The sequence below is a fragment of the Theropithecus gelada genome, chromosome 4, assembly GCF_003255815.1.
Source record: "Theropithecus gelada isolate Dixy chromosome 4, Tgel_1.0, whole genome shotgun sequence".
NCBI lineage: Eukaryota > Metazoa > Chordata > Mammalia > Primates > Cercopithecidae > Theropithecus > Theropithecus gelada.
In genome coordinates, this window is record NC_037671.1 from 36481268 (window position 1) to 36505157 (window position 23890).

At 48.6% G+C, this 23890-nt stretch overlaps 1 protein-coding gene and 1 pseudogene across 2 annotated transcripts in view; one reads left to right on the top strand and one right to left on the bottom strand.

The window, feature by feature from the left end:
• Positions 1-23890, bottom strand: part of LOC112622829 (40S ribosomal protein S10) — an 846014-nt gene that overhangs the window by 587093 nt on the left and 235031 nt on the right. The gene's annotated exons all lie outside the window — the stretch shown is intronic.
• Positions 1181-8085, top strand: LOC112622567 (annotated as a pseudogene).

A 23890-nucleotide genomic window follows, 5' to 3' on the forward strand; every position in this document is an offset into this window, starting at 1 on the left:
TCCCAGCTACTCGGGAGGCTGAGGCAGGAGAATGGCGTGAACCCGGGAGGCAGAGCTTGCAGTGAGCTGAGATCCGGCCACTGCACTCCAGCCTGGGTGACAGAGCGAGACTCCGTCTCAAAAAAAAAAAAAAAAAAAAAAAAAACCTAATAATAATAATAATAAATTAGCCCAGAGGCTGGGCACGGTGGGTCATGCCTGTAATCCCAGCACTTTGGGAGGCCGAGGCAGGCAGATCACCTGAAGTCAGAAGTTCAAGACCAACCTGGCCAACATCTGGCCAACAGATGGGTGAAACCCCATCTCTACTAAAAACACAAAAATTATCCAGGTGGCAGGCACCTGTAATCCCAGCTACTCTGGAGGCTGAGGCAGGAGAATCACTTGAACCCAGGTGATGGAGGTTGTAGTGAGCCAAGATTGTACCCCTGCACTCCAGCCTGGGCGACAGAGCAAGACTCCGTCTCAAAAAATAAATAATAAATAAATAAATAATAATAATTTTTAAAAAATTAGCCCAGCTACTTGAGAGGCTGAGGTGGGAGGATTGTTTGGGCCCAGGAGCTCAAGGCTGCAATGAGCCTTGACTGTGCCAATGCACTGCAGCTTGGGTGACAAAGCGAGACCTTGTCTCAAAAATAAAATAAAAATCTGAGGTCCAGGACAGGTGCAGTGGCTCACACCAATAATCCCAGCAGTTTGGGAGGCCAGGGTGGACAGATCACCTGAGCCCAGGAGTCTGAGATCAACCCAGCCAACATAATAAAACCACATCTCTACTAAAAATACAAAAATTAGCTGGGCATGGTGGTGGGAGCCTGTAATTCCAGCTATTCAGGAGGCTGAGGCAGGAGAATCACTTGAACCTGGGAAGCAGAGATTGCAGTGAGCTGAGATCATGCCACTGCACTCCAGCTTGTGCAACAGAGCGAGACCCCGTCTCGAAAAAAAAAAGAAAATAATAAGGTCTAGCATAAGTCAATGAAAAACATTTATTGGCAGTTCGGTGCTGGGTGCCAGGGACACCAGGGTGACTGAGCAGCCCCTCAAACAATACAGCCCTGTGAGGGGGAGTCAGAGGCAGAGGTTGGCACAGGGCAGGGAGCTCCAAAGCCACTGTTCCATCATCAGGGACACCACAGACACTTGGTACAACCAAGCCCAGGCTGTCTTTCATGCGATGGCATGCTGCTCCCTCACCATCAACAGGAGGGACATACAAGTCAGTCCTCACCCACTTCAAAGGCCCCTGCGTTAGCCAAACCCAACATGTGACCTCACTTTACAGAAATCAACTGGGGTTAGGATATTTTCTTCACCAAATAAATTAAGGCAGGATTTTTAGATAACACTTTTTAAATTAATAATAGTTTCTTATTTTAAAAAATATACAGATGGTCAGGCACACTGACTCACGCCTGTAATCCCAACACTTTGGGAGGCCAAGGCAGGAAGATTGCTTGAGGCCAGAAGTTCAAGACCAGCCTTGGCAACATGGTGAGACCCTGTCTCTACAAACATTTAAAAATTGGTTGGATGTGGTGGCACACACCTGTAGTCCCAGCTACTCGGGAGGCTGAGACGTGAGGATCATTTGAGTCTGGGAGGTCAAGGCTATAGTGAGCCATGATTGCACCGCTGCACTCCAGCCTGGGTAAGAGAGTGAGACCCTCTCTTAACAAAATATAGATAGATAGATAGATAGATAGATAGATAGATAGATAGATAGATAGATCATTTTAAAATGTAAAAAAAAGGCCGGGCACGGTGGCTCAAGCCTGTAATCCCAGCACTTTGGGAGGCCGAGATGGGCAGATCACAAGGTCAGGAGATCGAGATCATCCTGGCTAACATGGTGAAACCCCGTGTCTACTAAAAAAATACAAAAAACTAGCTGGCCGTGGTGGCAGGCGCCTGTAGTCCTAACTACTTGGGAGGCTGAGGCAGGAGAATGGCGTAAACCCGGAGGCAGAGCTTGCAGTGAGCTGAGATCCGACCACTGCACTCCAGCCTGGGTGACAGAGCAAGACTCCGTCTCAAAAAAAAAAAAAAAAAAAAAACGAAAATAAAGCAGAAAACAAAATAATAACAATCCATCATCTCACATGATCAAACCACAGCTCATACAGGAAATGCTGCAGCCTCCCCCTCTCTCCCACTTTCTCTCATCTCTCAGCATGCGGTTCCATTCTCGGAGGCTTTCTCCCCATGTGTAGGAAGCATGACTGCCACTCTCACTGAGCTCACATCCTTAAGATGCTGCCCCAAAGAGGAAGAAGCTTCTCTTACCACTCTAATTCAGAAAATCCCAGGGAAGGACTCCAGTTGGCCATCTGGGGTCATGTGACCTCTGGCCAGTCAGAGAAGTAGAAAAGGAAAGTATTAGAAGTTCTCAGCCATTGTGGCATCATGGCTGAGAAGAGTTAAACCCTGAACAGCATAATTTTTTAGAGGTAGCTGATCTGACAAGAGATAGGGTATGTTTCCAAAAATACTACCTCCTAGCAAGGAAATGGGGCCTGGCCAGGGCTGAAGCGGCAGGTAGTTAGGTAAATTGCCGTGTTATGGGGAAACTGAGCCTTGAGCCAGCCCAAAATGGGGAAAGGGAGTCTGGGACTTGTTCTTTCAAGGGGATATGAAGTAATCTCAGATCACTTCCTGATACCAACAGAAATAGAAATGCAAATGCTGTCTGCAAAACTCTTCCCCAAACCGAACTGAGACTTCCACAAATTTTAAACAATGAACTCACGAAGATCACCAGCACACAAGGAGGTGAGGTACTGTGTCTGTGAGCTGGCAGAAACAATGAACTACAGATCCCTAAGGACTGAAGATTTGGGGATTTTCAGATACAAAATGTCAAGTAGATATTTATGACATACTTAAATAAAAGATGCATTAAAAATATATATATACTCAACAAAAGACCATTAAGAATGAATACATAGATTTTTACATGGAACTTTGAGAAATAAAAAATATAAACGTTGAAATGTAAAATCTTATTGAAAGCATCATTAGTTACAGCTGAAAAGACAGTTAGTGAGCAGAAAATACTTTCAAAGAATTTGCCTAAAAAACAGCACAATGGACCGGGCGCAGTGGCTCACACCTGTAATCCCAGCACTTTGTGAGACCAAGACGAGCGGATCACGATATTAGGAGATAGAGACCATCCTGGCTAACATGGTGAAACCCCGTCTCTACTGAAAAATACAAAAAATTAGCCGGGCGAGGTGGCGGGCGCCTGTAGCCCCAGTTACTCCAGAGGCTGAGGCAGGAGAATGGCGTGAATCTGGGAGGCAGAGCTTGCAGTGAGCCGAGATCGCGCCACTGCTCCCCAGCCTGGGCTACAGAGCAAGACTCCATCTCAAAAATAAATAAATAAATAAAATAAAACAGCACAATGAGGCAAGAAAATGAGTTTGAAAAAGATTTTAAGAGCCGTAGCCGTAGAGGATAAAAGAAGATTTTTTAATATATATTTGATCATCATGTGAAAAAAAGAGAATAGAGAAAAAGAAGGAGATGAAATATTTAAAGAGAGAATGATGGCCGGGTGCAGTGGCTCACGCCTATAATCCCAGCACTTTGGGAGGCCAAGGCGGGTGGATCACCTGAAGTTAGGAGTTCGAGACCAGCCTGGCCAACATAGTGAAACCCCGTCTCTATTAAAAATTAAAAAAAAAAAAAAAATTAGGCCAGGCGTGGTGGCTCACATCTGTAATCCCAGCACTGTGGGAGGCCGAGGTGGGTGAATCACTTGAGGTGAGGAGTTCAAGACCAGCCTGGCCAATATGGTGAAACCCCGTCTCTACTAAAAATACAAAAAATTAGCCAGGCATGGTGGCAGGTGCCTGTAATCCCAGCTACTCAGCAGGCTGAGGCAGGAGAATGGCGTGAGCCCAGGAGGAGGAGCTTGCAGTGAGCCGAGATCTGCCACTGCACTCCAGCCTGGGTGATAAAGCAAGACTCTGTCTCAAAAATAAATAAATAAATAAAAGAAAACAGCACAATGAGGCAAGAAAATGAGTTTGAAAAAGATTTTAAGAGCTGTAGCCGTAGAGGATAGAAGAAGACTTAATGATTCGGCCGTATGTGTGTCATATTTTATAATTATTTAAAAGTTCTGGGCGCGGTGGCTCACACCTGTAATCTCAACACTTTGGAAGGCCGAGACGGGCGAATCACAAGGCCAGGAGATCGAGACCATCCTGGCTAACGTGGTGAAACCCTGTCCCTACTAAAAATACAAAAAATTAGCCAGGCATGGTGGTACGCTCCTGTAGTCCCAGCTACTCAGGAGGCTAAGGCAGGAGAATTGCTTGAGCCCGGGAGACGGAGGTTGCAGTGAGCCAAGATTGCACCACAGTACTCCGGCCTGGGCGACAGAGTGAGACTCTGTCTCAAAATGAATAAATAAATTAATTAATTAAAATTTTAAAAGTTCCAAACAAAATGAAACCAGGAGTGCTTGCCACTATCAGATCTACAGGTGAAGGATGTACTGCAGGAGGAGGCAAAGCCATCCAGAAGGGAAGCCTGAGCTGTGTGAAGAAACAGTGAGCAATCCGGTGGTAAGCGTGAGGAAATTCAAATGAGCCCCATTGCCATAAAGTAACAATAGTAAGGTAGAATCTGAGGGTGCAAGAAAGAGGACAGACCTAAAATACAGAACAAGCCAGGCAAAAGAGGATGGCCAGCGCTGAAGTGTTCTGAGGTCTTTCTTGCAGTATTTAGGAAAGAGGATAATACACTGATTAATTATACGTTCTGTTAAGCTACACATGCATTTTTTTAAAAAGCCTGCTATATACTGTTTATAAAAGACACATCTAAGTCATAAGACACAGCAAGTCTGAAAGTCAAAGGAAGAAAAAAGATATAGCAGGTAAATACTAAAATTCCCCCCCAAAACTTTAGCATACCTTTTTTTTTTCTTTTTTGAGATGGAGTCCCCCTCTTTCGCCCAGGCTGGAGTGCAGTGGCAAGATCTCGGCTCACTGCAACCTCCATCTCCCAGGTTCAAGCAATTCTGCTGCCTCAGCCTCCCAAATAGCGGGGACTACAGGCACGAACCACCACACCCAGCTAATTTTTGTATTTTTAGTAGAGACAGGGTTTCACCATGTTGGCCAGGCTGGTCTCAAACTCCTGACCTCAAGTGATTCACCCGCCTTGGCCTCCCAAAGTGCTGGGATTATAGGTGTGAGCCACCTCGCATGGCCCTTAGCATATCTTTATTAATATCAGACAAGAATGGAGTTTGCAGTTGATGTTGTTGTTGTTACTGTTGTTGTTACAAGGCCTTGCTCTGTTGCCCAGGCTGGAGTGCAGGGCCATGATCACGGCTCACTGCAGCCTCGATCTCCTGGGCTCAAGTAATAGTCCTGTAATTCAGCCTCCCAAGTAGCTAGGACTACAGGCGTGCACTGTCATGCCTGGCTAATTTTTTAAATTTTTTGTAGAGACAGGGTCTCCCTATGTTGCCCAGGCTGGTCTTGAATTCCTGAGCTCAAGTGATCCTCCTGCCTCAGCCTTCCAAAATGCCAGGATCACAGGTGTAATTCACCCCACCTTCCAACTACTAATAAATAAAGAAGATAAAAAGTCAGCAAAGGTATAGAAGACTTGAATGACAAAATTAACAAACTTTAATATGTAGAAGCCTGCACCAAACACTTGGGGAATATACATTGCTCTCAAACATACATGTAACGTTTACCAAAAATGATTACATGCTAGTAACAGAGCGCATCACAAGTAATATTGATAATTCAGTATCATGCAGACCGTAATCTTTATTTATAATGCATTATGTTATTAGTTATTAGCAAAAAAAAGATAAATAAAAACTTTCCATACATTTGGCTGGGAGCGGTGGCTAACGCCTGTAATCCCAGCACTTTGGGAGGCCGAAGTGGGCGGATCACGAGGTCAGGAGATCGAGACCATCCTGGCTAACACGGCGAAACCCCGTCTCTACTAAACATATAAAAAAGTTTGCCGGGCATGGTGGCGGGCTCCTGTAGTCCCAGCTACTTGGGAGGTTGAGGCAGGAGAATGGCGGGAACCCGGGAAGTGGAGCTTGCAGTGAGCCAAGATCGCGCCACTGTACTCCAGCCTGGGCGACAGAGCAAGACTCCATCTCAAAAAAAAAAAAACTTTCCATACATTTGAGAATTTAAAACACAATCTTTCAAAATAAATCCAGTCTGGGAATTGGAGGAGTATATGGTAATATAGATTTTAAAAAGACTGGCCATGTTGCCGGGCACGGTGGCGCATGCCTGTAATCCCAGCACTTTGGGAGGCCGAGGTGGGTGGATCATAAGGTCAGGAGTTCTAGACCAGCCTTGCCAACACGGTGAAACCCCATCTCTACTAAAAATATAAAAATTAGCCGGGCATGGTGGTGGGCTCCTGTAATCCCAGCTACTCAGGAGGCTGAGGCAGGAGAATCGCTTGAACCCGGGAGGCGGAGGTTGCAGTGAGCCAAGATTGTGCCACTGCACTCCAGCCTGGGCGACAGAGCAAGAATCCGCCTCAAAAAAAAAAAAAAAAAAAAGACTGGCCATGTTAATAATGCTGCTGAACCTGGCTAACAGGTACCCACTTCAGTTCATTATATAATCTCTTATCTTTTATATATTTACATTTTTCCATAACAAAAAGCTTTTTAAGCATGGTAGTGTGCACCTATAATTCCAGCACTTTGGGAGGCTAAAGTGCTTGAGCACAGGAGTTCAAGATCAGCCTGGGCAACATAGCAAGGCTCCATCTCTAAAGAAATTAAACAGGCCCTCGGCAAAACCTAAGTCCTGTCCTCTCACTTTCCTCCCTGGACAGCAAGAGCTTCACCACTCTCTCCACCACCTTCTCCACCAACTACCCGCCCCTGAACTCAATGCAGCCGCCCAGCTAGTGCCCAGCTGGTCAGCAGCACAGCCAGCGTCTATGCAGATGCTGAGGGCCCAGGCTCTCAGATCTCTGTGTCCCACTCCACCAGCTTCCAGGGTGCCTTGGGGTCTGGGGGCCGGGCCACATGGATGGCCAGGGGTCTGACTGAAATGGGGGACATCTAGAACCAGAAGGAGACCACTCAAGGCCTGAACGACTGCCTGGCCTCTTACCTGGACAGGGTGAGGAGCCTGGACGCTGAGAGTCGGAGGCTGGAGAGCAAAATCCAGGAGCACCTGGAGAAGAAGGGACCCCAGCTCAGAGACTGGGGGCATTACTTCAAGACCATGGAGGACCTGAGGGCTCAGATCTTTGCAAATTCTGTGAACAATGCCCACATCATTCTGCAGATTGACAATCCCCATCTTGCCACTGATGAGACAGAGCTGGCCATGTGCCAGTCTGGAGAGCGACATCTGTAGGCTCTGCTAGGTCAATGATGACACCAATGTCACTCGGCTGCAGCTGGAGACAGAGATCAAGGTTCTCGAGGAGGAACTGCTCTTCATAAAGAAGAACCATGAGGAGGAAGTTAAAGGCCGACAAGCCTTAATTGCCAGCTCTGAGTTAACTGTGGAGGTAGATGCCCCCAAATCACAGGACCTCGCCAAGATCATGGCAGACATCCAGGCCCAATATGACAAGCTGGCTTAGAAGAACCAAGAGAAGCTGAACCAGTACTGCTCCCACCAGACTGAGGAGAGCACCACAGTGGTCCACGCAGTCCGCCAAGATCAGAGCTGCTGACATGACGCTCACGGAGCTGAGATGTATAGTCCAGTCCTTGGAGATGAACCTGGACTCAATGAGAAATCTGAAGGCCAGCTTTGAGAACAGCCTGAGGGAGGCAAAGGCCCGCTACGCCCTGCAGATGGAGTAGCCCAGCGGGGTCCTGCTGCACCTGGAGTTGGAGCTGGCACAGACCTGGACAGAGGAGCAGTGCCAGGCCCAGGAGTACAAGGACCTGCTGAACATCCAGGTCAAGCTGGAGGCTGAGATCGCCACCTACCACCGCCTGCTGGAAGATGGCAAGGACTTCAACCTTGGGATGCCCTGGACAGCAGCAACTCCATGCAAATGACCACCATCCAACAGACGACCCTCCCCCTGCCGCCAGGATAGTGGACGGCAAAGTGGTGCATGAGACCACCACCACCAAAGTTCCGAGGCATTGAGCCAGCAGAAGCAGGGTACCCCTTGGGGAGCAGAAGACCAATAAAAAGTTCCGAGGTCATTGTGGGAAAAAAAAAGAAATAACAAGTAAATAAAAAAGTTTTTTTTAAAAAAATATTCTTATCGAATAATTAAAAGTAATTTAAAAATACTTAGACATAGGCCAGGTGCAATGGCTCACACCTGTAGTCCCAGCTACTTGGGAGGCTGGGCAAGAGGATCCCTTGAGCCCAGGAGTTTAAAGCTGCAGTGAGCCATGATTGTGCCAGTGCACTCCAGCCTGGGTGACAGAACAAGATCTTATCTCTAAAAAATAAAAAATAAAGTAAACAAACAAAGTTGGAGAGGGGTGCAGTGGCTCACACCTGTAATCCTATCACTTTGGGAGGCCAACACAGGCAGATCACCTGAGGCCAGGAGTTCACGACCAGCCTGGCCAACAAGGTGAAATCCTATCGCTATTAAAAATAGAAAAATTGGCCAAGCACAGTGCCTCACACCTGTAATCCCAGCACTTTGAGAGGCCAAGGTGGGTGATCACCTCAGGTAGGGAGTTCAAAACCAGCCTGACCAACATGGAGAAACCCGTCTCTACTAAAAATACAAAATTAGCCAGGCGTGGTGGCACATACCTGTAATCCCAGGTACTTGGGAGGCTGAGGCAGGAGAATCTCTTGAACCCGGGAGGTGGAGTTTGCGGTGAGCCAAGATTGTGCCGTTGTACTCCAGCCTGGGCAACAAGAGCAAAACACCATCTCAAAAAAAAAAAAAAGGAAGAAAAAAAAAGAGATAAAGACAAAGATAAATAACTTAAAATAAATATAGGCAAAGGATCTGAACAGGCTTTTCAAAGAAGAGCAGGTCACTCATGCCCAATGTACATGAAAAGCTGTTTAGTCTCACTAGTAATTAGGGAAATGCAAATTAAAACAAGATTGAAATACCATTTCACACCCAACAGACTGGCAAAAATTAATACACACAACAAGAGTAATTGAAGAAATGGGAGTTGTATAGTTTGTCCATGGGAGTGTAAATTGGTACAACCACTTTGAAGAGCAATTTGACAAATCTTCGTCAAGGTGAAGATGCATGAGCATTATGACCCAGAACTTCCGTTTCCAGTTGATACTGTAGAGAAGCTTTTGTTTCTCTTCCAAGGAGATGTGCTCAAGAAGGTTCTCTGAGGCATTGATCATAATCATGAAATTTTACAAGCAACCTATTCTCAGCAGGAGAGTAGTTAAAATAAAAGACACACAGAGATTACAATGAATGGATTAAATTTACAAAGATAAGCACTGATCGATCTCAAAAGCATAATGTTGAGATAAAGCAATTTGCAAAATGACATACAACATTATGATACTGTTCACGTAAACTTTTAGAATATAAAGCAATACCATATATTGTTTAAAGATATATACCTGGGCCAGGATAGTGGCTCACGCCTGTAATCCCAGCACTTTGGGAGGCTGAGGAGGGCAGATCACAAGGTCAGGAGTTTGAGATCAGCCTGGCCAACATGGTGAAATCCTGTCTCTACTAAAAATACAAAACTTAGCTGGGCATGGTGGCATGCACTTGTAATCCCAGCTACTTGGGAGGCTGTGGCAGGAGAATTGCTTGAACCCAGGAGGCGGAGGTTGCAGTAAGTCGAGATCGCACCACTGCAGTCCAGCCTGGGTGACAGAGCAAGACTGAATCTCAAAAAAATAATAATAATAATAAATAAAATAAAGATATATACCTATTGGGTAAAAGTTTTAAAACATGTTTGAGAATAAAAAATACAGACTCGGTGCAGTGGCTCATGCCTGTCATCCCAACACTTTGGGAGGCCAAGCAGGGGTGGATCACGAGGTCAGGAGATCAAGACCAGCCTAGCCAACATGGTGAAACCCCGTCTCTACTAAAAATATAAAAATTAGCTGGTTGTGGTGGTCCGCGCCTGTAATCCCAGCTACTCGGGAGGCTGTGGCAGGAGAATCACTTGAACCCGGGAGGCAGGGGTTGCAGTGAGCCGAGATCGTGTTAACTGCACTCCAGCCTAGGCGACAGAGCAAGACTCCTTCTCAAAAAAAAAACAAAAAAACAAAACAAAACAAAAAAAACTTCAGGGAAGGGAGAGAGAAGAGGCCACAAGGGTGGTCTTTAGTTATTTCTGTGACTTTTTGTATTTAAAAAAAAAAGAGGTCGGCTGTGGTGGCTCACACCTGTAATCCCAATACTTTGGGAGGCCTAGACGGGAAGATTGCTAGAACCCAGGAGTTCAAGACCAGTCTGAGCAACATGGAGAAACCCTGTCTCTACAAAAAATACAAAAATTAGGCCTGCCTCCGTGGCTCACGCCTGTAATCCCAGCACTTTGGGAGGCTGAGGCGGGCGGATCACCTGAGGTCAGGAGTTCGAGACCAGCCTGACCAATGCGGAGAAACCCTGTCTCTACTAAAAATAGAAGATTACCTGAGCATGGTAGTGCATGCCTGTAATCCCAGCTACTCAGGAGGCTGAGGCAGGAGAATCACTTAAACCCAGGAGGCAGAGGTTGCAGTGAGCTGATATCATGCCTGGGCAACAAGAGCAAAACTCAGTCTCAACAGCAAAAACAAAATTAGTTAGGCATGGTGGCACCCCCATGGTCCCAGCTACTCTGGAAGCTGAGGTGGGAGGATCACCTGAGCTGGGGTGAGGTCGAGGCTGCAGTGAACCGTAATCACACCACTGCACTCCAGCCTGGGCAACAGAGTGAGACCCAGTCTCAAAAAAAAAAAAAAGAAAAAAGATGCCGGGGCGTCGTGGCTCACTCCTGTAATCCCAACACTTTAGAAGGCTGAGGCAGCCAGATTGCTTGAGCCCAGGAGTTTGAGACCAGCCTGGGTAACAGGAGACCTTGTCTCTACAAAAAATACAAAAGTTAGCAAGGTGTGGTGGCATGCACCTGTAGTCTCAGCTACCCAGGAGGGTGAGGTGGGAGGATTGCACTTAAGCCTGGGAGGTCAAGGTTACAGTGAACTGTGATTGCACTACTGTACTCAAACCTGGGCGACACAGTGAGATTGTCTCAAAAAAAAAAAAAAAGAAAAAGAAAAAAAAGGATCTGAAGCAAATAGCCAAAATATTAAAAACTAAATAATCTTGTTGGAGGGTGTATATGTATTTTTCTTTATGCATCAAATATTTTAAAATTAGTAATTAAAAGCAAAACAAACAGCTAGAGTGCTGGGATACCCTAGTGATGCCTGCCTGGTGCCGACAGGGCAGGGTAGTGACAGCGAGAGGGCACTGTTTTCCATCCCTGCCTGGAATCCCAGGGTCTCTGACCTCCTGCACCCCCTGCCCTGTGTCCCCAGGACTCAGTGCCCCTACCAGGCAACAGGGCTGGCTGGCACCGCCCCAGATCCCTAGAGGTCACCTGCCGTCCAGCCAGAGGACACTGAGAAGCAGAAATCCAGAGGGGCGTGCTCCTACACAGATGCTCCCTGGGCCCCCAGACACAGACCTCGCCCTAGACCTGTAGGGAGCCCCCAGTTTTCAAGACTCATTATCGACCTCACCCACTGACTTCTCCAGAAGGAGCTTTTGTCCCCTCTCAGGGTAGCTGAAGGCTGACTGGGACCAGAGGCTGTGTCCAGCGGAGCCTTCATCTGACAGCACTAGCAGTGACGGTCTCATTTGCAGACAGACCGGTGCTTCTACCCAGTTTTTATATTGACCGCTTTTTCACTCATTTATGTGCAAAGTCTTCCTGATTGAAGTGTTTAGGTTTATATGTTGGCTGAAGAAGAAAAGAGTGGAGAAGAGAGTGTGACCCACCGGCGTAAGGGATTTACAACTGAAAGGCTGCGGGACTGAACGGTGGAACCTGAGCCATGGTGTGGACGCTCGGCGGCCTCCTGAGCTCCAGGAGCGTTCTTGGCCCCAATCTGCCTCACTCGGTGTTTCCTTCCCAGCCTTCCCAGCTCGCCGCAGGCCTTAGAAGACCCTCAAAGCCTTGGTTTTCCCTCCCTCGGAAGACAGGAAACGGGGTTGGGAGTTCGTCGCAGTATCGCAGCCCAAGAGCCCAAATTGTCCCAATCCCAGTTCACCCGCGCCCTCCAGCAGCTCTGCTTTTAGAGCAGGCGCGGCGACGCGGGCCACGACCGCGAGGTGGCGCCAGGCAGCCACGCGAGACTCCCAGGGTCAGGCCCACGCGGGCCACCGGCCGCACTACTCTTCCGCTCCCCAAGTCGGCACCCACGGCCCCCCTCGCTGCTGACTGCTGCAGGTCGAATCCCTCCCAACTCCTGCCCGCACGGGACCCCAGTTTACAGGGGAGCCGGCTGCCTGGCATCCCGGTGTTGCCGCAGGGGCGTCCTCGTGGAAGGAGCCTGGGGACCGCTGCGCCCCATCAGGTGCGCCGCACGCCCTCCGTGCCCGGCCCGTCGGAGTGCACCTTGCTCCTCCTGCATTGTGAAAGGGAGTGGGGAGAACGGAACATGGACCCAAAGACACTGGCACTGGGAGAGCTCCGCCTGGGGCCGATGCCTTAGGCAGTACAGTACTGGCCATCTTAATTGGGGTGCTCCTGTGGCTTGCCGTTCTATGTGTGGAGAAACCAAAACCTGAGGGATTCTCTGCCCTGCCCAGGCTGCACAGCTTACCAGTGGTGGGGCTGGCATTGAAGCTCCCGGTCCACACCTGGGCTCCTCAACCCCATGGAAAGGCAGAGGTGCTGACCAGGAATCACCCCAGGTACCTGGCACGTGCCTGACCGGAAGCCCAGGTTCCGCCTGCCTGAGCAAGCCAGGTCCCCAGGACAGGCCCACCCCAGTACTGGAGTCCTCCCCATCAACCCCCACACACACCCTCCTCACACTCTCCCCCCCACCCACCTCCCTGACGCTCCCTGTCCTGGGAAGAGGAATCATAGAAAGAACAGGGGTTTTGGAGCCCCAGAGATCTGGAGATCTGGACTAAAACGGGTTCTATCACTACTGGTTGTGTGATCTTGGATATGTCATTCAACTTTCCTTATGCTCCCTCTGAAGAGGTGAAACCATACGCGTGATATAAAATACCTGGTGTGTGTGGACGCTCAATAGACTATGATTATTCCAGGAGTAGTGATTAACTCCTATTTTGTGCCAGGCCCTCTACTGGGGTTCAGGGAACCCCAGAGATGAATGAGATGTGACTGCTGCCCTCCAGGAAGGACTGTTGGCCAAGATAAGGTTATTTTCCAGAGATAAAGCGATCCAAGAGAGGGAGACAGACATGCGTTTGCCTGAGGGGAACCAAGAAGGGGTGTTGACCTTGAATGTGCTGCAGCTGACGGTCACTGTCACTGCCTTTATGGAGCACATACTCTGTGCCAGGTTCTTCACCTACATTCATTCAACAAATAGATATTGAGGCCCTTTTGAGTGCCAGGTACTCTGCTGGGAGCTGGGCATAGCCATACACAATGGGGACCACCCACTTGGAGTCGAGCAGACAGCCTAGTGGGGAACAGATCTCAAAGAATTCATGACATCCTCCCTAAAAATAAAGAACAGAGGGGGAAAAATGAAAAAAAAAAAAAAAGAAGTTATGACACAAACACAGTCTGAACTCATAATTGAGGCAAATGCCTCGACGGGAAACGTCAGGAGTCAGAACCTCAGAGAGCGCACCAGGGGCAGGTGGCTGCGCGTCTGCACTAATGCCAGCAGTAAGAGGGGGTGTCGGTAACACATTTTCAAACAATAAGAACAAGCTAAAAGCCACCCTGCTCTTCAGGATCACTACACACAAGCGACTCTAAACAACGTTCTCACCCGCAAATTATTTTGGTGGTTTAAAACCTCAACGATTGGCCAGGCACGGTGGCTCAAGCCTGTAATCCCAGCACTTTGGGAGGCCGAGACGGGCGGATCACGAAGTCAGGAGATCGAGACTATCCTGGCTAATACGGTGAAACCCCGTCTCTACTAAAAAATACAAAAAAACTAGCCGGGCGAGGTGGCGGGTGCCTGTAGTCCCAGCTACTCGGGAGGCTGAGGCAGGAGAATGGCATAAACCTGGGAGGCGGAGCTTGCAGTGAGCTGAGGTCCGGCCACTGCACTCCAGCCTGGGCCACAGAGCCAGACTCCGTCTTAAAAAAAAAAAAAAAAAGGCCGGGCGCGGTGGCCCAAGCCTGTAATCCCAGCACTTTGGGAGGCTGAGACGGGCGGATCACGAGGTCAGGAGATCGAGACCATCCTGGCTGACACGGTGAAACCCCGTCTCTACTAAAAAATACGAAAACTGAGCCGGGCAAGGTGGCGGGCGCCTGTAGTCCCAGCTACTCGGGAGGCTGAGGCAGGAGAATGTCGTAAACCCGGGAGGTGGAGCTTGCAGTGAGCTGAGATCTGGCCACTGCACTCCAGCCTGGGCGACAGAGCGAGACTCCGTCTCAAAAAAAAAAAAAAACCTCAACAATTGCTTCCCTTACTGTTGACTTTTAATAACCTATATGTAAGTTTCAAATTAACATATTTTTGTTACTTATTATTTAATAAACATTGATTTTACCTGAAAGTTAATTGAGAGAATTCCCTATTATTTTAGCCAATCCCCAGCACAGGAGGACCCAGCTGCCCCTGTCCATATGGATTCAGAATTATTTACACTCACTGCAGAGAAAAGTTGCGTCTAGAATCCCTGTTGTACTATATTGTTCTGCGTTTAAACACTGGATTTGAAATAAACATTGGTAGCATAATTTTATGCGGTCACCTGGGAGTTTTTATTTATTTAAAGTTTTTCCACTGGGAAGATACTCGAAAGCTTTTAAAATCAATCTCAAAGAAACACAGATATTGACAGTACTGTAATTTCTGGAATTTAGTGTGAAATGAATTTTTTTCTGAATTTCTGCCAAACTTACCCTTATGTTCAAGGCTTTCCCTAACTCTTTGTGTATCTATTGCCTCATGTGAAAAGAAACATTTCCAAATTTTCTTTTTTTTTTTTTTTTTGAGATGGAGTCTCACTCTGGCACCCAGACTGGAGTGCAGTGGCCTGACCTCAGCTCGCTGCAACCTCCGCCTGCTGGGTTCAAGCAATTCTCCTGCCTCAGCCTCCTGAGTAGCTGGGAGTACAGGCACACGCCACTATGCCCAGCTGATTTTTTGTATTTTTAGTAGAGACAGGGTTTCACCATGCTGGCCAGGCTTATCTCCTGACCTCAGGATCCTCCAACCTCAGCCTCCCAAAGTGCTGGGATTACAGGCGTGAGCCACCGCGCCCTGCCCCAAATAAAAATTAGTAAGAAGTGTTTTTCGGTCAACTATGATAGAAGATAAACAAATCTTCTATGACAAATTTGCCTACACTAGAACACGAATATGCAAAGATCAGTTTTGACAAAGTCTTTGACAAATTTGCAGAAGGCTGGAAAGCAAAATGTAACGTTGTTCATTGCTGCAATAGATCTAGATATTCATTTTTCTCTTTTGTCAAAAAACACATTAATATAATTTAAAAATATTAACCTAATACTTTTTTCTTTTTTCTTTTTCTTTTTTTTTTTTTTGGAACGAAGTGTCGCTCTGTCACCAGGCTGGAGTGCAGTGGTGAGATCTTGGCTCACTGCAACCTCCACCTCCTGGGTTCAAGCGATTCTCCTGCCTCAGCCTCCCGAGTAGCTGGGACTACAGGCACACGCCACCATGCCCAGCTAATTTTTGTATTTTTACTAGAGACGAGGTTTCACCATGTTGGCCAGGATGGTCTCTATCTCTTGACCTCGTGATCCGCCCGCCTGAGCCTCCCAAAGTGCTGGGTTTACAGTCATGAGCCACCGTGCCCGGCCTCTTTCTTTCTTTCTTTTTTTTTTTTTTTTTTTTGGTTCTATCATATTTGTTTTATTTTTTACTAGGATAATTGTATATGTATGAAATTCAATAAAAGAACATTTTTGGCCAGGCGTGGTGGCTGACACCTGTAATCCCAACACTCCAGGAACCTGAGGCAGGAGGGTGGCTACAGCTCAGGTGTTCAGGACCAGCCCAGGCAACATAATGCAACACAGTCTCCAGTAAAAATAAAAATAAGTGCGTCTGTAGCTCCCGCTATTCAGGAGGCTCAAGTGGGAGGATCAGTTGAGCCCCGGGTGGTTGAGGCTGCAGTGAGCTAGGATTGTGCCACTGCACTCCAGCCTGGGTGACAGAGTGAGACCCTGTCTGAACAAAAAAAAAAAAAGGAAAGAAAGAACTTTTTTTTTTTACTGCATTTTTATTGGTTGTTATTATTCAAGTCATGATTATTATTGAAGGTAATGTTGAATAAAGGAGAGGTGTTAAAAAAAAAAATACCTGCTCTATGCTGTCCAAAAAAACCTTAAGAAAATTATGCTCTAGGTATAAAATACTGTAGGTATGACCTTGCAGTCAAGGAACGCTTCCTGGAGTAAGCAACATCCCACCTGAAAGGGTGGGTTGGAGATGACCAGGAAAGTGTGATGAGGAGGGTGCTGCAGGCAGAGGAAAGAGTATATGCAAAGGCCCTGAGTCAAGAAGGTGGGTGTGCAGAAGAAACTCAACACCACCACTGTGGCTAGAGCAGAGTAAGCAAGGGGAAGGGCCCAGCAGGGCCATATGATTCAGGTAGGATTTGTTTGGGCTGTGAGAAAATGCAAAATAGTGACTCAAACAAGCTCAGCGCTTAACTGTTTTCCATAACCAAAGCCCAAAGGTAGGTACCTGATTTAAGGCTAATGTGTGTTCTTCTAAGGTAGCCGCTGTACCAGCCTCAGCAATCGTTTCTTCCTGCTGGTCCAAGATGGGGGCTACGGTATCAGCCATCTTGTCTTCATTCTTATCAGCAGGCAAAAGGAAAGGTCAAAAGAAGCCCTGCCCCCTCCCTACCTAAGAACATCACATTTCTGTCTGCATTCAATTGGCCAGGATTTAGTCACGTGGTCCCACCCAGTCACAAGGGAGGCTGGGAAGTGGAATCTTTATTTAAATGACTTTGTGCCCAGCTACAAATTGAAAACAATGGACAAGGGAGGGGCAACTGTTCTGCCACATCATTTAAAGAATGCTGGTCTTTATCCTAAAAGCAATGGCAAGCCATTGAAGATTTTTTTGAAGATTTTTAAGATTAGTGTGATCATACTTGCATTTTAAGATAGTAAAGAGCCAGGCGCGGTGGCTCACGCCTGCAATCCCAGCACTTTGGGAGGCCGAGGTGGGTGGATCACAAAGTCAGGAGTTCAAGACCAGCCTGGCCAACACGGTGAAATCCTGTCTCTACTAAAAACACAAAAATTAGCCTAGCAAAGTGGTGCAAGCCTGTAGTCCCAGCTACTTGGGAGGCTGAGGCAGGAGAATCGCTTGAACGGGGAGGTGCAGGTTGCAAGGTTGCAGTGAACCGAGATCGCACCACTACATTCCAGCCTGGGCAACAGAGAGAGACTCCTTCTCAAAAACAAACAAACAAACGAAAAGATAGTAAGGAATGGATGGGCAAGCAAGTCAGGGTAACTTCAGGGAGGCAGAGTAGGAGGCTATGGCAATAATCCAGTATGCAGGGGGATGGATGTGGAGGAAGAGGTAAAGGAAGGCATCAAAGGTGCCAACATTGCTAGTTGGAGGGTGGAAGTAGTTACTGAGATTGCCGAGAGTGGAAAAGCAAGTTTGTGGGTGATGTCATGAGTTTTTGTTTTGTTTTGTTTTGTTTTTTACACAGGGTCTCAGTCTGTGGTGAACTGGAGTGCGCCGAAGAGATCACGGCTCACTGCAGTCTTGACTTCCTTGGCTCAAAGGATCCTCCTGCCCCAGCTCCTGAGTAACTGGGACTACAGATGCATGCTACCATGCCTGGCAAATTTTTTATTTTTTTGTGGACACAGGGGTCTCACTATTTTACCCAGGCTGGTCTCAAACTCCTAGCTGGGCTCTAGGATCCTGCTGCTGCAGCTTCCCATAATGCTAGGATTACAGGTGTGAGTCACCATGCCCAGCTATGAGTTCACTTTTAAACATAACATCAGGGTGCCTGTATGACACCCAAATGGGGTGTCAGATGGGCAGCTGGATTCACAAGCCCAGAGCACACAGAGAGGTCTAGGCAGATAGGAGTGTTATAGGGTCTTTGGGATGTCAGTTTCAGGCCGGAAACCCCTGTGACCCTGGCGCCTTTGCCCAAGTTCTTGTCCTGTGTCCAGGTGCCCCCAGGAAGAATGAGGTATGCAGACAAGTGAAGCGTGAAGATGAAGATGAGCTTTATTGAGTGTTACAACAGCTCAGAGACCAGCAGTGGGTAGCTCCTCTCCGTAGACAGGTCATCCCTCAAGTTTTCAGTTCTTAGCAGAGAGGAGGCCCTGGAGAGGGTGGCGCTTCTCTGCTGGTGGGTTGTCTCTGCAGCTCTCAACAGAGAGGTAGCTCTTCTCTACACCTGGTCACTCTGTCAGCTCCAGCTATCAGCAGAGAGAGCAGCTCCTCTCTGCAACTGGTCATCCTGCCATCACTCTGCCCTGTTTGTCCTCTGGCCATCCTCTGCCCTGTTCTGGCTGAGCCCGGGGCTTTTATGGACCTCAGAGGAGAAGAAGTGCATGCTGATTGGTCCATGGGTGGCTATGGGCAGCCCAGAGAGGCACCACAAGTTCCCACTCCAGTCCTCAGGACCGGCAGCCTGGCCCCCAGACTTCAGGCTCTCCTTGGCCTGAAGGTGGGACCTTACTGGAGTTCTACTCAGGAATCAATCAGCCTCCCACTGCCATTCATGGCCCCTGGGGCTCTGCCCCAACCCCTGCTCCAAGATCCAAGCAGGCCCCAGGAGTGGAGAGAAGCTAGGCAGCAGGAGCAGACACCCCGAGCCTGCAGGGACAGAAGCGGGGTGGGTTCTTCCTGGGGCCCCAAGGGTGCAGGCTGCAGAGATGCCTGGGTCCTGCACCAGGGAAGGTGGTCGCAGTAGCACCTGGGAGCTCCCACCCCACCAGCTCAGAAGGGGCTCAGTTCCTTCTTGTCCCGGCTCCTGCCTGCTCCATATAGCGAGAGGTCTAGGTCTGCAGCCAACGGTCAGGTGGTTGCAGCTGCACCCAGGAGGGCAGCTCCTGCCTGCTCCTGGCCCTTCTAAGAGCACAGGGAGGCTCAGATCCATAGCCACAGTTTGGGTGGCTGTAGCTCTGCCAAGGAGGGCAGGGCTTCTGTTAGCTCCATGGAGCCGGAGGCCCGGTCTGCCTCCATTTGGTTTGGGTGGCCACGATTTGGGTGGCTGCAGCGGCACCCCAGGGCGCTCCTGCCCCAACTCAGAAGGGGCGGGGCTCCCATTGGCTCCATGGAGTGTGCAGCCCCACCCGTACCTCCCTGCTGCAGCCAGCGTGATGGCAGCAGCCACTGCCAGGAGTGTGGGGACATGGCAAGAGATGATATCTGATTTGGACCAGCGAACACAGGTGCAAGTGAGCACCTGGGGAACTCTGGAAGTGACAGGCTGGAAAGAAAAGAAAGTGGAGGAGCCTGAGGAAGAGAGGTCAAAGACCTGAAGGACAGCAGGAGAGGACTCAGGAAGCCAAGGGGACTGAGTGTCTTGAGAAGAGGATGTGGCCCTGCATGCCAAGGCCGGTGGGAGGCTCCCCCTGCCCACAGCCAACCTGATCTGTATTGCTGCAGAAGCAGGAGAAGAATGGAAGAAAACTAAAGTCAGGAGTCAGCGGCCTGGCTTCTGGACCCAGCAGCAACACCACCCACTCAGAACCCAGTCCCTATCTATAAAATGGGAACACAGCACCAACCCTACCATGGCAGATACTGCTGTTGCCTCCAACACCATTCCTCCTGACTCCCTAGTAGAATCCCAGATTTAATGGGGTAACTGTGGCACAGACCACCAATTGCCCCAGTATACATTCTCCATTCTTAGGTAGAAATGAAAATTTTAGGCCAGGTGCAGTGGCTCATGTCTGTAATCCCAACACTTTGAGGGGCTGAGGAGAGAGGACTGCTTGAACCTAGGAGTTTGAGACCAGCTTGGGCAACATAGTGAGACCTCATCTCTACAACAACAAAAAATAATTAATTTAAAAAATAAATTTAAGTAGCTGTGTGCAGTAGCTCACGTCTATAATCCCAGCACTTTGGGAGGCTGAGGCAGGCAGATCACCTGAGGTCGGGAGTTTGAGACCATTCTGACCAACATGGAGAAACCCCATCTCTACCAAAAATATAAAATTAGGCCGGACGCGGTGGCTCACGCCTGTAATCCCAGCACTTTGGGAGGCTGAGGCAGGTGGATCACAAGGTCAGGAGATCGAGACCACAGTGAAACCCCGTCTCTACTAAAAAATACAAAAAATTAGCCAGGCATGGTGGCGGGCGCCTGTAGTCCCAGCTACTCGGGAGGCTGAGGTAGGAGAATGGTGTGAACCTGGGAGGTGGAGGTTGCAGTGAGCTGAGATTGCACCACTGCACTCCAGCCTAGGCAACAGGCAACAGACTTCATCTCAAAAAATATATATATACACACATATATATATATATAATATATACTTATTTATTTATATATATTTATATATATATATATATATATATAATTAGTCGGGTGTGATGGTGCATACTTGTAATCCCAGCTACTCGGGAGGCTGAGGCAGGATAATTGCTTGAACCCAGGAGGCAGAGGTTGTGGTGAGCTGAGATCGTGCCATTGCACTTCAGTGCAACAACAGTGAATTTCCAACTCAAAAATAAAATAAAATAAAATAAGTAAATAAATTTAAAAAGCCAGGCATGGTGGTGTGTACCTGTGTGGTCCCAGCTACTTGAGAGGCTGAGGTGGGAGGTTCGCTTGAGCCCAGGAGGTTGAGGCTGCAGTGAAATGTGATGGCACCATTGCACTCCAGCCTAGGCAACAGGGCAAGACTCTGTTACAAAAATACATATATACACACACACATACATACAAGAAATGGAAATTGTAGCTAAGCACATGATTGTCTAGCTAAACATTACATTTCCCAGCATCCCTTGTGGTGAGGTGTGGTCATGTGACTGAAGTGGGCTATTATAAGTGAGGAACCCTGAGCTTAAAGAACCTAAGTCGTTTTTTTGTTTTGTTTTGTTTTTTTGAGACAGAGTCTTGCTGTATCACCCAGCAAGCTGTATCACAAGCAAGATGTGCAGTGGCACATCTCAGCTCATTGCAATCTCCGCCTCCTGGGTTCAAGCAATTCTCTTGCCTCAGCCTCCTGAGTAGCTGGGATACAGGCGTGTGCCACGACGCCTGGCTAATTTTTGTATTTTCAGTAGAGACGGGGTTTCACCATGTTGGCCAGGATGGTCTCCATCTCCTGACCTCAAATGATCTGCCCACCTTAGCCTCCCAAAGTGCTGAGATTACAGGCATGAACCACCGCACCCGCCAGGAACCTGAATATTTTGTAACAGGACCTAAGCAAACCTGCCCTTCGGTCAGAGGAAAACATTATCTTCCAAAGCTGTTGACTATATAAACCTCCTTGAAAAGGTAGAAAAAAGACAGTCAGAATATGTACAGCTATTATGTATCCAAAGAAAACACAAAAAAGACAGAAAAAGACAATCTCTGCTCACCTGATATGTGGAAACATGAGAGAATCATGGAGAAGTAATTGTCTCCCAACATTGCACTAATATCAGATTATGAGAGCAATGCTGTAATTATGGCCACTGAAACAGGAGGACATATTGTTGGCAGCTCCTGGGAAGGCTGCTGTCTTTTCACTGCATGTTGTGTCTAGACATAGTGCCTGGTGACAGGCAGTCATCTTGTGACCATGAGAAAAAACATGGCCTACCCTTTGGCAATGGCAGAAATGAAAGCTAAAAACAACCTCAGTCCTTGATGACGCAGTTGAGTCACTCAATTAACCAGCACGGAAACACCCGACTCTGGCCACCTTGTTACCAGAGAGTATAAATGTCCTCATAGTTGGAGCCATTTGAGTCAAGGTGTCCAGGGATAGGCAACCTGAATCCTGCTCACCAGTACAGCACTCCTCCCTCCCTCCTGGGCGTGTTGTGAGACCATCCAATGCAAAAGCCCCAGGTGAGAAGCACTTCCCCATGAGAGAGATGCTGGTATTATCCAGGGAGGTGGATAATACCACCAATTAAATACCTCATTCAAAACCGTGGACAATCAGCAGTCCCTCGCCTGCCTAACAGCAGGGGACTGGGCCAACTGACTTCTTGGGGTGCCTTGCAACTCTGAGCCCTGTGGCTGTATGACCCCACCTTACTCCACCCCAGCACAGCTGCACCTGCATTCCATGGGCGAAGGCTCAGGACAGGGCCCCACATCTCTGCCCAGGTAGTGTGTGGGGAGAGGAGTGGAGGCATGGGCAATTTCCTCTCAACGCTCTGAACAGGAGCTTATCCTGCCTCAGGCTGTTAACCACCAGGGAGCCCCAGGAGGACCCTGAGGACAGCCCTTGGCCCTCAGAGCGGGAGGCTCAGGAGGGGAGGTGACCATAGGGATGGAGTCACTCTGGGGAGAATCTGGACCATGAGGGGGTGGCTTGGGGGCCTGAGGGGAGGACCCTGAGGAGGATAAAAAGCTGGTGCCAGTTTCATAGTGTGGCTTAGGGCTGTGGGTGACAGGTGGTTTGTCAGATCAGTTAATCAGGACTCATGGGCCCTTTATTCCCCTCCCGCGGAGCACGCTGGGTGCAGGTTGGAACGGGAGCTTTCTGAAGATGCCAGCTTTTAAGCTGGACGTGATTCTAATAGGAGGATTTCAGGCACCTTGAGCAAGCTGGTGTGGGGTTTATTTGGGGGAAAGGCAGGGATTTTATTACTCCACAAATGCTTAAATTACACTTCTCCCAACTAAATTCAAATTTTAATTTAACTATGGAGCACCTAAAGTGTGCAGATGAAAAAGACTCAATTTCCACCCTTTGCTGGCTGGACATCCTGGAGGGGCGGGAGGGAGGGACACCACTCATCACCTCCGGGCAGCCTTCCTGGGCAGCTCTCCCCTTCCTCCTTCTCTCGCTGCTCCCCGCCTCAGTGGGTTACCCCGCTACTCCCCAGTCAACCCAGTTAGTCCCTGGTGGCCCTCATCTCAGCTGAGTCATTGACACAGTCCCTGTGTGGATTTCCGCCACCCCAGGCTGTGCCCAGCGTGTCTCCAGGCACAGGGAACAAGGCAGGGACACGCCTGAGAGATATAGAGTGCTCTGGGATAAAAAGCAGGTGAAGCCCTATCTGGGAGACCCTGGGGGGAAAGGCCTGGGGAAGAGATGAACAGAAGGAAGAGGCTGGGCAGGGGGATGGCCTGTGGGGTGGCGGGAATGGGGTCGCACAGGCGTGGAGATGAAATTCAGCTGGCAAAGGTAGGTCAGGGAAGGCTTCGAATGCCCTTGGTGATGCAGGCTAGGGGAGGCTGCAGAGAATTCTGAGCAGAGAAATTAACCGTCAGAAAGCTTTATTTGAGTAATTCTGATGTGCCAGGCACTGTGTCGGCATTTTACATGTATTTCCTCTCTCAATCCTCACAACGCCCTGTAAGACGGATATTGGCATCCCCATTTGATGGCTAAGGCACTGCAACTACCAAGCGACGAAGTGGGGACTTGATCCTCAGTCTTTCCGACGCTGTCCTCACCAGGAGCTGACTTTGCGGTTGTTTGAAACAGGGTCTCATTCTGTCACCGGGGCTGGAGTGCAGTGGCAGTGGCATGATCTCCGCTTACTACAGCCTCAACCTCCTGGGCTTGATCCTCCCACCTTAGCCTCCTGAGTAGCTGGGACTACAGGCACACACC